This window comes from Lipotes vexillifer, unplaced genomic scaffold, assembly GCF_000442215.2.
Source record: "Lipotes vexillifer unplaced genomic scaffold, Lipotes_vexillifer_v1.1 scaffold460, whole genome shotgun sequence".
In the NCBI taxonomy this organism is placed as follows: Eukaryota; Metazoa; Chordata; class Mammalia; order Artiodactyla; family Lipotidae; genus Lipotes; species Lipotes vexillifer.
The window spans coordinates 528796-544940 of record NW_006780282.1 but is presented as its reverse complement, the minus strand read 5'-3'; positions in this window follow the sequence as shown (position 1 = coordinate 544940).

Here is a 16145-nt window from a genome sequence, read left to right as displayed (position 1 = left end):
GATATGCATGCACGTCTGTGAGGTGATCAAGCCATGGCAACAATTCTGTAAAAATCAGCCTTTGTGTTTGGCTTTGGACCCCATTCAATTACACTGGAGCTTGAACTTTACTGATGTAAAGGACTTTTACGCTCTCACCCTAGTTTCTTACATGGAGATGAAAGTGAGGATGTTATCTGTGGTAAGACCTTGATCTGCACATGACTAGATCTCAGTGGGAGTATGGCATGTGAATTGGAGACACAATATGGCCCTTGAAAGCTGTTTATAAATAGAACCTGTGTTGCCTTACATGATTTATAAAGCCATGATTCCAGAGATTGAGCAATATTTGTTGGTTGAGAGAGAGAGAGAGAGAGTAAACTAACAAATAACAGAATGCTACTTTAAGCAACAGGTATATAAGAACCTTTTGCGGGTAGAGTTTCTGGACCCGGACATTGGGCCCATAGAATTTTTGTTTCTAATGTCCCGTTAATTCTAATAGTAAAAATGTAGGCCCCACTATTTGATTATTTTAAGTTAAGGAGAATTACAAAAAAAGGAGACTGGGGAAAAAGTATGAAATGAAAGGAGGATGAGGTGCTGAGAACTTCAGTTAGAGGGGATATATCTACAGCATCAATAAGAAATTTAATTCTTTGGAATGTCAGGTTGGCCTGATGATAACCATGGATTTAAATTTTTCCTCTTGTTTATCTGTGAAAGTGGTTACTCCTTTAATGAGTTAGCTAGGGTTCCAGGGTCTTTTCTCTATTCTATTAGACTGGGTTTGGATATAAAAAAAAGTAGATCCGAAATGGAAAAGAATCAGAGTCGGGCATGGATGAGTGTGAATATTTAGAATTAAGGAGGAAGTAGAGAGGAATGACTAATGGCATAGGCCCTGAGATAAGATTGTTTCTAATACTAATTCTACCACTTGCTATCTTCATGAATTATTATGCCCAAGTGTTCTTCTTTGCAGCATGAGGATAATATGGATAGATGTGGTAGATGATGCTCAAAAATTATTCTACCTTCTGTCTAGTCTGCCTTCCTCTCTGCAGGGTAGAAAACTACAAACTGTATCTCTGTCAGTGTTTGCTTCTCCCTGTAAAGGATGAACTTTTACAGGAATTGTTCTTCTGCCATAAGCAAATAGAAAGATGGAGAAAATTTATAAAAACAAATTTTTTTTTTTAAATTGGACAAAAAACACTGCCAGACAGTGATCCCTGAGAGAAGGGGAACAAATGAAGTGTTCACTGCCCAAGAACATTTCCCAGGTCACAGCATGGGGAAGGGGCACCAAAGAAAGCCTGATAGCCTTGCTAACTCGAGGAGGTAGAGACTAGAGTCCAGGGAAGCCAAGGTAGCTATAATTTGCAAGATCAAATGTTAGAAAGGAGAAAGCTGTAAAGAGAGAGAGCACCAAAGATTTTAGGGGGGTCTTGTTTAGTCTTTGAGTAGTACTGATTTATGTAAATATGAGGTGAAATATCATGAGGCTGGGGGAAATTAAAAAAGCATTGGAAGTCAGTTGCCAAACAATTCCAGAAACATAAGGCTAGGAATGCATCACATTCCTTCCAGCCACAGTGGCTAAATTTAATAATACACAAACCACTGGACAGAGTACTCAGAAAGGTCATGCTTCAGTAGTGAAGATAGATTATTCCAGAGGGAAGACTGCTCTATGCATGCAGGGGAAAAAAGTTTAAAGCCACAAAAGGATCAAAGTGAACTAAGTCACTTTATAGCAGGTCATAACAAAGTTGGACATTTTAAAGAGAATACAATAAAATCTAGCACTCATTATCTTTAAATTTACAATGTCTGGCATCAATGAAAGAATTCCCTGGCATGCAAGGAAGTAGGAAAACATTACCCTTGACCAAGAGAAAAATCAATAGAAACAGATATAAACTGATAAAAATGATGGAATTGACAGAAAAGGATCCCAAACAGCTATTATGAATCTTATTAATTTGTTTAAGAATGTAAAAGAAAAAATTAAACATTAAGGAGACCCAAGTAGAATTTAAAGCAATGAAAACACAATATATGAAATGAAAAATGCACCAGAGAGGGTTAATAACAAATTAGGGATGAAGAAATGATCAGTGAACTTGAAAACATAGCACTGGAGATGATTAAAAGGGAAGCATGGAGAGACAAAAAATATTGAACAAAATTTAAAAGAGCATCAGCTATCTGTGGGACAATATCAACATGTCTCACAAATGTTTAATTTGAGTCCTAGAAGGAAAGAAAGATGGTTGAGTAGGGAGAGGGCAGAGGACAGAAGTATTTGAAGAAAACATTGGCCAAAAGTTTTCCAAATTGGTGAAAACTTAAACCCTTGGATCAAAGAAGCTCAAAGAACCCCAAGCCAAATAAAAGTGCGGAAAGCTATGTCAGTGCACAATATAATCAAATTGTCCAACGAATGTTATAATAAGAAAAATCTTAAAAGCTGCCAAAGGCACAAAATGTCATTCAAACATGAAGACAAAAGAAAAATATAATTCAAACAATTGGAAGCGAAGATAATTGTTTTCCAGCAAACCTGCACTACAATGAATGTTAAAGGAATTTCTTCAGGCAGAGGAAAATTGGTAACAGAAAAAATATGTATAAAAATAAGTGAAAGTGGCCAGAAATAGTAAGTATGTGAGTAAATACAAAATACATTTTTATCTCAATTAGAAAATCTCTCAAAAGGTAAAAAATAATCGTTAAAAGCAAAATAATATATTGTGGGATTTATAACACATATAAAAGTAAAGTGTATGAAAGCAGCACAAAGAAAGAGAAGAAATGGACGTACACTGCTGTACTGCTATAAACAATATTGAAATTATTATGTAAGGCGGATTGCAGTAACATAAAGGTGTGTTTTAAAGGTTGTTGTAGAGCAACCCCTAAAAAAAAAAAAAAAATAAGCCATTAGTGGAGATAAATAGAATCATAATCAAATACTCAATCCAAAAGAAGCAGGAAGAGGAAAAAGGAATAGTGAAAAATCCAGGCAGTTAATTAGGAAGACAAATAGCAAAATAACACATTGAAAATACTCATAATCACAATAATGGTATTGTCTAAGCACTCTAAATGTAGACAAAAGACTCATATTGAGTGAAAAAGCAAGACACAACTGTATTGTATATAAAGGAACCCATTTGAAATGTAAAGAGAAAAATAGGTAAAGAAAAAAAAAGGATGGGGAAAGATATGCTGTGCAAACCATAATCAGAAGAAAGCCAGAGGCTATACTAATTTCAAAATAGACTTAAGAACAAGAGATTTTTTTACTAGGGGAAAAAAAGAGACATTTTATAGGCAAAAGGGGCCAGTTAAAGAAGGTATAACTATACTAAATGTATACTCTTTTAAAGAATAGTGCTTTCAAAATACATGACCCCAAAACTGGTAAGACTGAAAGAACAGAGAGATCTATACCTAGAGTTGAAGATTTCAGTACTCCTGTCTCAGAAATTTATATGACAAGTAAACAAAAATAAGCTAGCATATTTCTATGGACTGAATGTTTGTGTCTTCCCCAATTCAAATGTTAAAGCTCTAATCTCCAAGGTGATAGTATTTGGAGATGGGGCCTTTGGGCGGTAATTAGGCTTCGATTAGATCATGAGGGGCCCTCATGATGGAACTCACTCCCTTATGAAAAGAGGAAGAGACACAAGCTCTCTCTCCACCGGCACCCACCAAGGAAATGCCATGTGAGCACATAGCAAGATGGTGGCCACATGCAAGTCAGGAAGAAGGTCCTCACCCAGAAGCAAATCTGCTAACACTGTGATCTTGGACTTCCCAGCCTCCAAAACTGAGAAATAGATTGTTGTTTAGGCTATCCAGTCTGGCATTTTGTTAGAGTAGCATAAGCCAACTAAGGCAGTGACATTAGATTTTCTGATTCATGAAGCTGGTATAGGCCTCCGTTTTCTTTAGATATTCTTTATTTTTTTCTTAGCAAGGTCTTATCATTTTCAGTGTGAAGAGTATACAGAATTTTCACATATTTTGTTAAAATTTCCGTATTTCAAATTTTTGGATACCAATGTAAATGCTATATTTTAAATCATTCATTGCCAGGATATTTATAAAAATACTATTGATTCTTTTTTTCAGGAGCCATTTTATTTTATTTTAATGGAGTATAATTACAGTGTTGTTAGTTTCTGCTGTACAGCAAAGTGAATCGGCTATACGTATACATATATCCTCTCCCTCTTGAACCTCCCTACCCCGCCGCGCCCGTGCCACCCCTCTTGGTCATCACAGAACACTGAGCTGAGCTTCCTGTATTGATTTTTTTTAATAGATCTTTATTGGAGTATAACTACTTCACAATACCATGTTAGTTTCTGTTGTACAACAAAGCAAGTCAGCCATATGCATACACAAGTCCCCATATCCCCTCCCTCTTAAGCCTCCCTCCCATCTTCCCTATCCCACCCCTCTAAGGTCATCGCAAAGCACCGAGACAATCTCCCTGTGCTATGCTGTTTCTTCCCACCAGCCGACTGTTTTACATTCGGTAGTGTGTATATGTCAATGCTACTCTCACTTCACCCCAGCTTTGCCCTCCCACCCCATGTCATCAAATCCATTCTCTATGTCTACCTCTTTATTCCTGCCCTGCAATTAGGTTCAACAGTACCTTTTTTTTTTTTTTTTAGATTTCATATATATGCGTTAGCATACGGTTATTTGTTTTTCTTTTTCTGACTTACTTCACTCTGTATGACAGACTCTAGGTCCATCCACCTCACTACAAATAATTCAAGTTCGTTTCATTTTATGGCCGAGTAATATTCCATTGTATGTACGTGCCACATCTTCTTTATCCATTCATCTGTCAATGGACACTTAGGTTGTTTCCATGTCCTGGCTATTGTAAATAGTGCTGCAATGAACATTGTGGTACATGTCTCTTTTTGAATTATGGTTTTTTCAGGGTATATGCCCAGTAGTGGGATTGCTGGGTCTATAGGTAGTTCTATTTTTCGTTTTTTAAGGAACGTCCACCTTTCCAGCATTTATTGTTTCTAGCTTTTTTGATAATGGCCATTCTGAATGGCATAAGGTGATACCTCATTGTAATTTTGATTTGCATTTCTCTAATAATTAGTGATGTTGAACATCTTTTCATGTGCCTCTTGACCATCTGTATGTCTTCCTTGGTAAAATGTCTATTTAGGTCTTCTACCCATTTTTTCACTGGATTGTTTGTTTTTTTGTTATTGAGCTCCATGAGCTGTTTATATATTTTGGAGATTAATCCATTGTCATTTCATTTGCAAATTTTTTCTCCCATTCTGAGGTTGTCTTTTTGTCTTGATTATGGTTTCCTTTGCTATGCAAAAGGTTTTAAGTTTAATTAAATCCCAGTTGTTCATTTTTGTTTTTATTTCTGTTACTCTAGGAGATGGGTCAAAAAAGATCTTGCTGTGGTTTATGTCAGAGTGTTTTTCCTATGTTTTCCTCTAAAAGTTTTATAGTGTCTGGTCTTACATTTAAGTCTCTAATCCATTTGGAGTTTATTTTTGTGTATAGTGTTAGGGAGTGTTCTAATTTCATTCTTTTACATGTAGCTGTCCAGTTTTCCCAGCACCACTTAGAGAAGAGCCTGTCTTTTCCCCATTGTGTGTTCTTGCTTCCTTTGTCATAAATTAGGTGCTCATATGTGCGTGGGTTTATCTCTGGGCATTCTATCCCGTACCATTGATCTATATTTCAGTTTTTGTGCCAGTACCATATTGTATTGATTCTTGTGTATTTATTTTATAACCTTCAACCTTACTAAACTCATTTATTAGTTTTAGTAGCTTTTTTTGTAAATTCATTAGACTTCATTTTTACTCAATCATTTATCTTCTATTAAAATCACTTTTATTTCTTACCAATTTCTGTGTCCTTTTTTTCTCTTTCTTGGCTTATTGACTCAGCAATAGAAAGAAACAAATTACTACTGATGTATGCAACAACATGTAAACTCAAAAGCTTTAAACTAAGTGAAAAAGCCAAACACAGAAGAGAATGTAGTATGATTTCATTTATATGAAATTCTCAAAGGCAAAACTATAATGATAGAAAGTAGATCCATAGTTGCCTGGCACTGTCATGGCAGGTGATGATTGACTGGGAAGGAACACCAGTGAACATTTTAGGATGATGGGAAGGTTGTATATCTTGGCTGTGGTGGTAGTTAAACAACTGTATAATTTCTCAAAACTCATTGAACTCTATACTTAGAGTAGGAGAATTTTATTTCATGTAAATTGCATCCCAATAAAGCCACTTCAAAAGCTGCATATATCCAGTCTCACTTGCAGCTAGGGCTGTGGGTATGATAAAAGTTAAACAGTAAGATACACTTCTTGAAATTTAAAAGGCTGAAGTGAAGCAGATTATGTACTTCTGCTTTTTCTGCTGGCCAAGATGTATTGGAGGCATTTCATTTGTTCTGTGACAGCATTAAGCAGAGTTCACCATGTCCAGTCATTTGCTTTATAGGTGCCAAGTGGCAGACATGGGACATCCATTCTGCTAGTGCAGATTGTAGTTAGCATGGAATGATTCCTAGGCTGGCAGCTAGAACAGCTTCTAATTTATGGCAGTTCTCTGATTGTGGCAGCCACCTTGTTGTTGTGGCTTCCTGACCAGTGTTAGTTTTGGGACCAGTGATATTCTGATCTTAGAAGAGGCAGCACTGATTTTGTGGTGTGGCTTTTGGAACTGTTCTCTTTTGATTCTATAAGCTATATAATACCCTGTAATAAAAACTCATTTAACTTAACTAGAATGGAGTTTGTTCTTTAACTAAATGCTAATATAGTACCCTGTAGACATATTGTGAGAAATAAATGAAACTAGGTATGTAAAAAAAACCTTAATATTGCCCAGTGCTTAGTAAAGAACTCAATAAATATGTATTGTTATTATTGTGATCTGATGCTAAGTAAACACATGGTGGGCAAACCAGCTTGGGAGTATAAAATAGTTGACTTTTTGCTCATTGTCTTAGTTTGGGCTGCTATAACAAATTATCATAGACTGAGTGGCTTAGAAAACAAATATTTCTGACAGCTCTGAAAGCTGGATGTCCAGGATCAAGGTGCTAGCAGACCCGCTGTCTGGTGAGGACCTCTTTCCTGGCTGATAGATGGCTGCCTTTTCATAGACTCCTCCAGTCACACAAAGCAGCAAGCTTTCTCGTAACTCTTACAAGGACGCTAATCCCATTCAAGAGGGTTCTGCCCTCATGATCTCATCCAAATCTAATAAACTCGCAAAGGCGTTACCTCTTAATACAGTCAATTTGGGGGTGAACATGAATTTTGGGGGAACACAAACATTTCAGTCATTAAGATTCGTCTCTTCAGAAGTTTTTCAGTCTATGCTAATCTGCATTATATGATCTGGCCCTTTCCTACCTGCCCTAATCCCATCATCTACTGCTCTCCAGCTTGCTTATGGGACTCCAGAGAAACAGGTCTAATGCCCTTACTCAAATATGCTAAATTTATATCTGGCTGAGGGAATGAATGCACAATACTAACTTAATAGTCCTGGGGATCTCATTTCTGAATCTTAAGTAAGTTCAAGAGACAGATGTCTTAGGTCCAATAACCCTCAAAAAACCTGGAAATTTAAGTGTTGGTGTTTGATTATAAATCATAAAAAATAAGAGATGATCCAGAAGATGGAAGATTGGCAAATGTCATTCTGATTTCTTTCAAAAGTAGGGGAAAATTACATTTGGAAAACTATGAAGTGACAGTCCTAATGTAAATGCCTAGCAAAACTATTTAATGGATGTTTTAAATGGGTTTGAATGGTTGGAAAAAAATGTATTAGCAATATATTAGTTTATAGAGAAAAACTTCAGCCAGGTGAAATGTGCTCTTTTTTTTTTTGGCGGTCCACGGGCCTCTCACTGTTGTGGCCTCTCCCATTGTGGAGCACAGGCTCCAGATGCGCAGGCTCAGCGGCCATGGCCCACGGGTCCAGCTGCTCCGTGGCACGTGCGATCTTCCATGACCGGGGCATGAACCCGTGTTCCCTGCATCGGCAGGCAGACTCTCAATCACTGCGCCACCAGGGAAGCCCTGCTCTTTCTTTTTAAGGGATGGTTATATGACAGGTAGGTTAAGGGGATGCTATAGACATACTTCAGCAAGGAATGTGACCAAGTTATAATATCCTTAGGAATGAGATGGAGAAATGGAAGCTGGCTCTTAACACAATGCAATGACCTATCTGACCCAGTTCATCTAATGTGGGACCAATTAGTGAGTGCCCACTGGCAGGCTCAACCCTATCTAAGGCTCTGAGACCATTTCTGACCCAGCTCAAGATTTAGGTCAGTAATTTAGTGACTTAGCATGCAAGTCAGCATGATATCTTGTTTTCCCAGACACCTTGCTTGAAATCTTGATTTGGGATCTTGGAGTCATTTTTGATATTCCTCTCACTTATGTTCATTGTCTGTTAAATATTGATTAAATTTATCTTATCCAAATCTTCCCTACAGTCATTTGTCTTAGTGGCTATCTCATCTTCTTCCAACTGTTGCAACAGCCTTCTAACCAGTCTTTTTGCCACAGGGGCTCTGCTTCTCCCAACTGATCCTCCATCTTGTGGTCAGTTATCTTCCTAAAAGTCAAATCTGATCATGTTACACTCCTGATTAAATATCCCAAACAAAATAAAATGAAAACTCCTTCATAACTGACCTAGATCTGTATTTCTAGATTTACTTCCTGTGTCTGTCGGAGTACTCAAACTTTCCAGTTTTAAAACTTACTAAAAAGCTGCAGTAATCAATACAGTGTGGTCATGGCATAAGGCGAGACATATAGAGAATGGAATATAATTGACAATCCAGAAATAAACCATACATTTATGGTAAACTGATTTGCCCCAGGTGCCAAGACAGTTGAATGGGCAAAGGATAGTATTTTCAATAAAATTTTTCAAGCACAATTAAATAACATCCCTAAGAGTGAATTTGGACCCTTATCATACACAAAAATTGACTCAAAATTAATCAAAGACCCAAATGTAAGAGCTGAAGTATAAAACAGTTTGAAGAATACATAGGTATAAATCTTTGTGACCTTACATCAGAAAATGGTTTCTTAGATAAGACAACAAAATCAAAAGTAATCAAAAAATAGATAATTGGGGCTTCCCTGGTGGCGCAGTGCTTGAGAGTCCGCCTGCCGATGCAGGAGACGCGGGTTCGTGCCCCGTTTCGGGAAGATCCCACATGCCGCGGAGCGGCTGGGCCCGTGAGCCATGGCCGCTGAGCCTGCACGTCCGGAGCCTGTGCTCCGCAGATGGGAGAGGCCACAACAGTGAGAGGCCCGCATAACGCAAGAAAAAAAAAAAAAAAAAAAAATAGATAATTGGCTTCACTAAAATTAAACATTTTCATGCTTTAAAGCACATTATCAAAGTGAAAATATAACCCACAGTATGGGAGAAAATACTGTATATCATGTATCTGAAAATAGACTACTATCCAGAGTATATAAAAACTTCCTATAACTCAACAATAAAAAATAAATTGAACCCATTTAAAACTGGCAAAGAATTAAATAGACCTTTCTCTGAAAAAGATATTTATATAGCCAATAAGCATGTTGATGCTCAACATTATTAGCCATCAGGAAAATGCAAACCAAAATCACATCCACTAGGATAGATACACTTCAAAAAGTCAGACAGTAACAAGTGTTGGTGAAAGCGTATAAAAAGTGGAACCCTTGTGCATACATTTCACTTTGCTAGTAGGAATGTAAATGTTGCAGCTGTTTTGGAAAACAGTTTGACAGTTAAATGCATAGAATTTTCACATGACTCAGTAATTCCAGTCCTAGGTACATATTCAAGAAAAAGAAAAAGATCTGTCCAAAAACGTGTACCTAGTATTCATAGCAGTGTTATTCATAATAGTCAAAAAGTGGAAAAAATAACAAAGTATCCATGAAGTGATGAATCGATAAAATATGGTATATCCATGCAATGGAATATTTTTTGGCAATAAAAATCAACAAGGTGTTTATACATCCTAAAACATGGACCAATCTCAAAAGCATTATGCTAAGTGAAGGAAGCTGGTTACAAAATGCCACATATTGTTGATTTCATCTATGTAAAATATTCAGGATAGGCAAATCTATAGACATAAAGTAGATTGGTACCTAGAACTAGTCAGGGGGGTGGGATACTGCTGATGGGATCTGGGGTTTCTTATCGGGGTTATGAAAATGTTCTAAAATTAGATTGTGGTTATGGTTCCACAGCTCTGAATATAATAAAATACACTGAACTATAGACTTGAAATAAATGGTGAATTTTATGCTGTTAGTTATAGCTTAATAAAGCTGTAATGAGAAAATAAGTTTTTACTAAAGTGGTTAAAAATTTGGAGAAAGGTGAGAGAAAAATCTTAAAATTTCTTTCTCCTTACAATGTGTGAGCATGAGGAAATGCAATAGAGGCCATGAAAAATGTTTTATGTCAGCTTTCTACTAAGTAATTTTCCTGGCATCTCATTGAGGCAGAGAGATGAAAGCTATCTTCAGTAACAAATGAAAGAAAAGAGCAAAAAACTTTAGCAAATCATCTAATTTCCTGAAGAGGCAGACTGCTTCCTATGCTGTCACAATAACAAAGGCAAGAGTACGCCTGTCATATAGGCAATAACCCAGTATTTCATGAAGTATTTTAATTCCTAGACTTTACAGGATGTTTTTAAGTTTCAATTAGGTTAGAAATTGTCTTAGAGATCCATCCGAAGACGCTCTTATTGTATACACAAGGCTATTCGTGAAGCTCTGTTGGCCAAGCAGAAATAATCCAAATACGTATCCATCAAAGGAGTTGGTTGAATAAACTATGTTACATACACACAGTTGAGTATTAAGCAGCTATAAAATAGATTGAGGAATATATGTACCATTGCAGAGCTATCTTCAGGGTATATTCTTAAGCTAAAAAGCTCAGTGGAAAATGACGTGTACAGTGTGTTATCACTTATCTAAGAAAAGGGGAGTGGACAGAGGTAGTAGTTTGATAGTAGTTTTAAAATAAATCTTATGTAGACTTTTGCATTGTCTAAATATTTGACTCTAAAACAAAGTTTAGAGACTAATCTTAGAGATTAAAAGTAAAATAAAATTAATGGACAAATCATTTAACTGTATTAAATTTATATTTTCTAAATTATCAAGGGAAAAACAAAACCCATTTTTACTTCAAAGGATTCTAGTTACGTATTTTGGCATATGTCATCTGGCTTTTCATGGTTCAATGACCTAAAAAGATTTATTTAATGCTTTCATTAGAATTTTTTATCTTACAGAACACATATTAAGTGGCTGCATAGTACTAATTTAAATTTATCTGATTTTAACCTCACAATGACACAGAAGTGTTATGATCTGCTTTTCACATATGTGAATGAATACTAAGACTTTGAGACATTGAATGACCTGCCCAAGATCAGTTTGACTCACCCAAGGTAGACAGCTTGATGTGTAATCTAATGCTCTTAACCAAGACCATACTGCTTGTTATTAAATTGATATTAATCTAAAGGCTATATAAGCATCATAATAGGAATTAATACTTAGACAATGCACTTTTATTATCTTTTCCATTAAGGGAAACTTTTTGCATTTTACACATCAGTTCAAGTAAGAGTTGATTCAGCTAATTCTCCTACAGGTAGGCGTGAAATTTGAACATGTTTGTAATATTCAAAAGCATAACATTATTAAAAGAAATGATTAATCAATAAAAGTAGTATAAATAGATCTCAAATTGTTTAATTACTATTTACTATTGTTTACTAATTGTTTTTTAATTACTATCAAAGGGGTAATTTTGGCCATTTTATAGATACATTTTGCTTAAACTTCTTGGGAGCAGTGATGTCTAATGTATATTCTCATAACACTTATTACAGTGCTTTATATAAGTAACAAATGTTTGTTCAATTAATATATGAAAACTTGCTACAAATAAGAGAATCCAGATTCTATAAGAAACAATAATCAGCTTTTAAATGAGTAAAGTTGATAGACAAACTCATCAATTTTCCTCCATTTTGATTTTCTTTTTGCATCACTTACTCATTCCTTTCACAAACGTTTGTTGAGCAGAGTGCAGCAGGCTCTGTGCATTGGCTGTCCCCTGTAGAGCCCTCTGTATGTCTCTTTCACTAGGTGAGCATTCTACCTCATCTGGAATCCTTTAAGGACATGTCTAAGAGACTGAGTCAAAGGACAGGTGGGACTTTCTTTTGCTGACTCTTTTAGGCAGAAATTACTAACTCACACGCATACAGACACCTGTCAGAAAATCTAAATAAGTGCAATGGGCCAGGTAAAGAGACCATAGGGAGTGTGGTGGGTTCCCAACAAACTGGGGACAGCAACATTGCAGATCTCTCTGTTGTCACCATTAAAGATTGTGGGACCAAGTTTATAAGAACTTCCAAAAAAGATGGGAAACTGGATTTTTACTTGAAATATTATAATCCGGAAATTTTGACAGTGAAAAAAATAAAGCAAATTACAAAGTGGAGAGCAAAAATTTGAAAATAACATGTGAACCCCTACATAGTTCTGGCTGAATAGAACCTGCTTGCTGACTGAATTTGGCCTGTAGACGAGCACCACATGGACCTCTGCTTTACAATATGTTCTGAATTTCATATCCTTGTCTAGCATTCCATCTCTTCCCTAGGGGATGAATACTGGGGAAGTTTATACTGTTTAGAAAAGGCTTCAATTTGTAACCAGAGTCGTGACCTTATTCTATGATCTCGCTAGGATAGTAGCTCAAAATACAATAAACCCAGCATCCATACAAAATCTACATAAGTTTTTATAAATTTTCTCTTCAAGACCCAGAAGCATAATTTTATAGCCTCTTCACACATGTGTAAAAGTTGTTTTTTTCTTTAATATTCCCCAATACTTCAGACTTTTGTTTCAGTCATTTGTACTTTTTTGACTTTGTTCTTAGAAACTAAGCACACTCAAACTCAAATGAGAGTTTGATGAAAAAGAAGTGGTTTTGGAATGCATTAACACTTTCAGGCCTGTGGTCTGATTTCTGTTTCTTACCTGTTTCAAGCAAACGCAGTATCATTGTCTATTTGAACTGAGACTTTGCCTTAGTTTTTTTGTTCAAAAAGACTAAGTCTCTTTGAACTTAAGACTGTCAGTTTTTAGACATTAGGAGCGTTGTAGTTGGTCCTTTATGCTAAAAACTCTAGAGACTAGAGTCATAGGTAAAGAGACTAGAGTCATAGGTAAAATAGATTGAGGAATATATGTACCATTGCAGAGCTATCTTCAGGGTATATTCAGGGTATATTCTTAAGCTAAGAAAAGGCTTCTTTTCTCATGCCGCTTATTTGCATAAAATGAAAACTGTCTGGCTAGACTAAGAAATTTGAACTTAAGTTTCTTCCTCCCCATTTCAATTTGGAAGGAATATGAGAGTGCAAGCAATAACCCATTAAGAATGAGGAGTGGTGACTGATGTCTGACAGCCACTGGTCAAGGAAGTAATATCTCTGGTGAAAGGAATCATCAACCTTAACTGCAAGAATATAGGTAGAACATTGTGGTAGATGTTGGCCCATTCAGTATCCAATTTACTTTATTTCTAGTGTGTCTTCTGTACTTCAGAGGGTAGACAGTAAGATTTCCTTCAATACTAGGACTTGGGATGTAATATGAGTTCTCTCAACTAGATGTACTTTCATGAGACTTGAATTTGGAACTATGGAGAGGCTGGGATACATCTAGCAGAAAAATTGTGGTTCTGGAGCCAGTTGGTTGTCATAGCAACACCCTAATTCCACAGGCAGCTTCTAATTGAAGCAGGGACAGAAGTTCCCTTTGTGGTCCTGCTCTGCACTGCAGTTTGGGAACCATTCCTGGACACTCAGACTTGAGTCTCTTTCTTCAACCCTCTTAATTCTATAAATCACCTAAAATCCTGTACTAAATTCCTTTCAATATAGTAAAGTTGGAGTGAAGCGTTAGTCACCTACTAAACCGTCCTGCAGCGAGGCTAAGCACTGAACCTCAAAAGAAACACCGTGACTACATTTCTGGGTAAGGTACTGTGTAAGAAGAGAAAGTTAACTTGAAAGTGAAGGCAGAAGTTCAAGGAGAAGGATTCCTTGACCAAGCCTCTTACTGCTAATTTCAGAGATTCTGTCTCCAATCATCCAACCATGTTGAAGGAACTTCTAATCTCCCATTACTAACCCCTGGTGGTGGGAGTGGGGAGAGTAGTATAATTGTGATTCCCTGGTCATGTACCACACAAGATCCCCTTGTGCTATAATTTTCAGGGGTTCTGGAGCTTTTCCCATTTCAGAACACTGTAGGGATGGCTCTGACCATCTGAGCAGGGACTCACATGTACCCATTTGGTAAGGGCTCAGATATTACCTGAAGCCTTAGCTTATATCACCACTAAGAAAATAGTATGCCCAAATCACGTATAAAAGCTTGAGACTAGGGAATCTCTAGGTTTGTTTTATATGCTTACCAATATGTCACCACTGAGCACCACGCAAAATGTAGGCCCTATCTCCCCAGGAACCTGCTTCAGCAACTGTGTTCTTTCTCTGGATCACCGGTCTCTCCCCACTATGGGCCCTTCCTCCTCAACCTGTAAATATGCTTAGTTCTTTTCCACATTAAAAAGATTCAACCCATCCTCAATCCACACTATTTGCCAGTACCTTGCCTTTCACTGTCTAAAATTCTTAAAAATGCAGTTGGGGGTATCCTGGCTGAGACACTTGGCCTTAATCATTTTGAAAAACCTAAACCATAGACCCTAGAAATTTTGTCATTTCAAACTAGCAAGCAGATTTTTTAGGGGCAAAATAAAATGGTTTTTTGTTCTGGAAAAATATTTAATTAGACATCTTTGTTAGATAAATATAAAGCAAGCATTTCCCTGTTGTTCTTGTGGAGAACAGAACACTATTAACCCAAATCTGATATTTTTTTGGACCTAGAAGTTAAGTATTATGTTGGAAATACAAACTGTTCTGAATTTCTGGAGTAGATTCACATCTCTGAGACGTTCTTTGCCTTTGTTAATGTGGTGGGAGGAGACGACAACTATTTTTGGTCCTGAATAAATTTAGAATGACCAGTATTGCAAAATGCTGCTTGGTCTTGGGGGAGTTGTGGGCATTCTTATTCAAGAGGTTAAGGAAAGAGATAAGTAGTTAAAGAAGTTAGATGCCTGCAGAAAGGACACGGAATTGTTACGAGGTGGATTACCTGCACCTGGCATTGAAGAGCAGTTGAAAGAGGGAACTGGACTGGTTCCAATACTCAATGTTATATAAATCTGATTGATGCAGAAAGTACTGATATTGGATAAATTGTCCATAAGGAAAGGCTATGACCCTGTGAATGGGAAGAATATTTTCTCTAAAGGTGGATAAGATTTCTCTATCAATTATTCAACATTCTTGAATACACTTCATTCAAGTATTATATAACCTGGCACAGAAAATGGGGATTTAAAGTCCTGAGTGGCAATACTCCAGTAAAAGTGGTGTCATGATCTGGCTTTTATATACCATTCACTAAAATGAACCAGGGCTTGTTGGGAAAAGTCTGCTTCCAGGACTGGGACAGGGAAAGTACAAGATGAGCCTGGGAATTTTATTTTGCTAAAAAATAAGAAGGTGCTAATAGAAGGGTGGGGACACGTCAAAGGGCGTAGAATCCAGCTCCAGGGGGCTCCCGATGGTCAAATATGGCATAACTTGAGCCTCAAAATAAAAAATGACAGTATTGATCATAACCAATTGAATAAAATAATAATACATGAGTTCATACTGCTATAAATAAGTGAATATGTCAAATATTTGATTATGAGTAGGATATTCACATAACCTCAAAATACCTCCTCATAAAAAAACTGATTACAAAGAGAGAATTTTACAGCTACTATCCAGGCAGATATTAGTTTAATCAAGGGAATCAAAGCTAACACCACTAATGATGGGAAAAATGGAAATCATGTAGCACATAATAGATGCAATAAGAACACTATCACTTCTGTGACATTCCTGC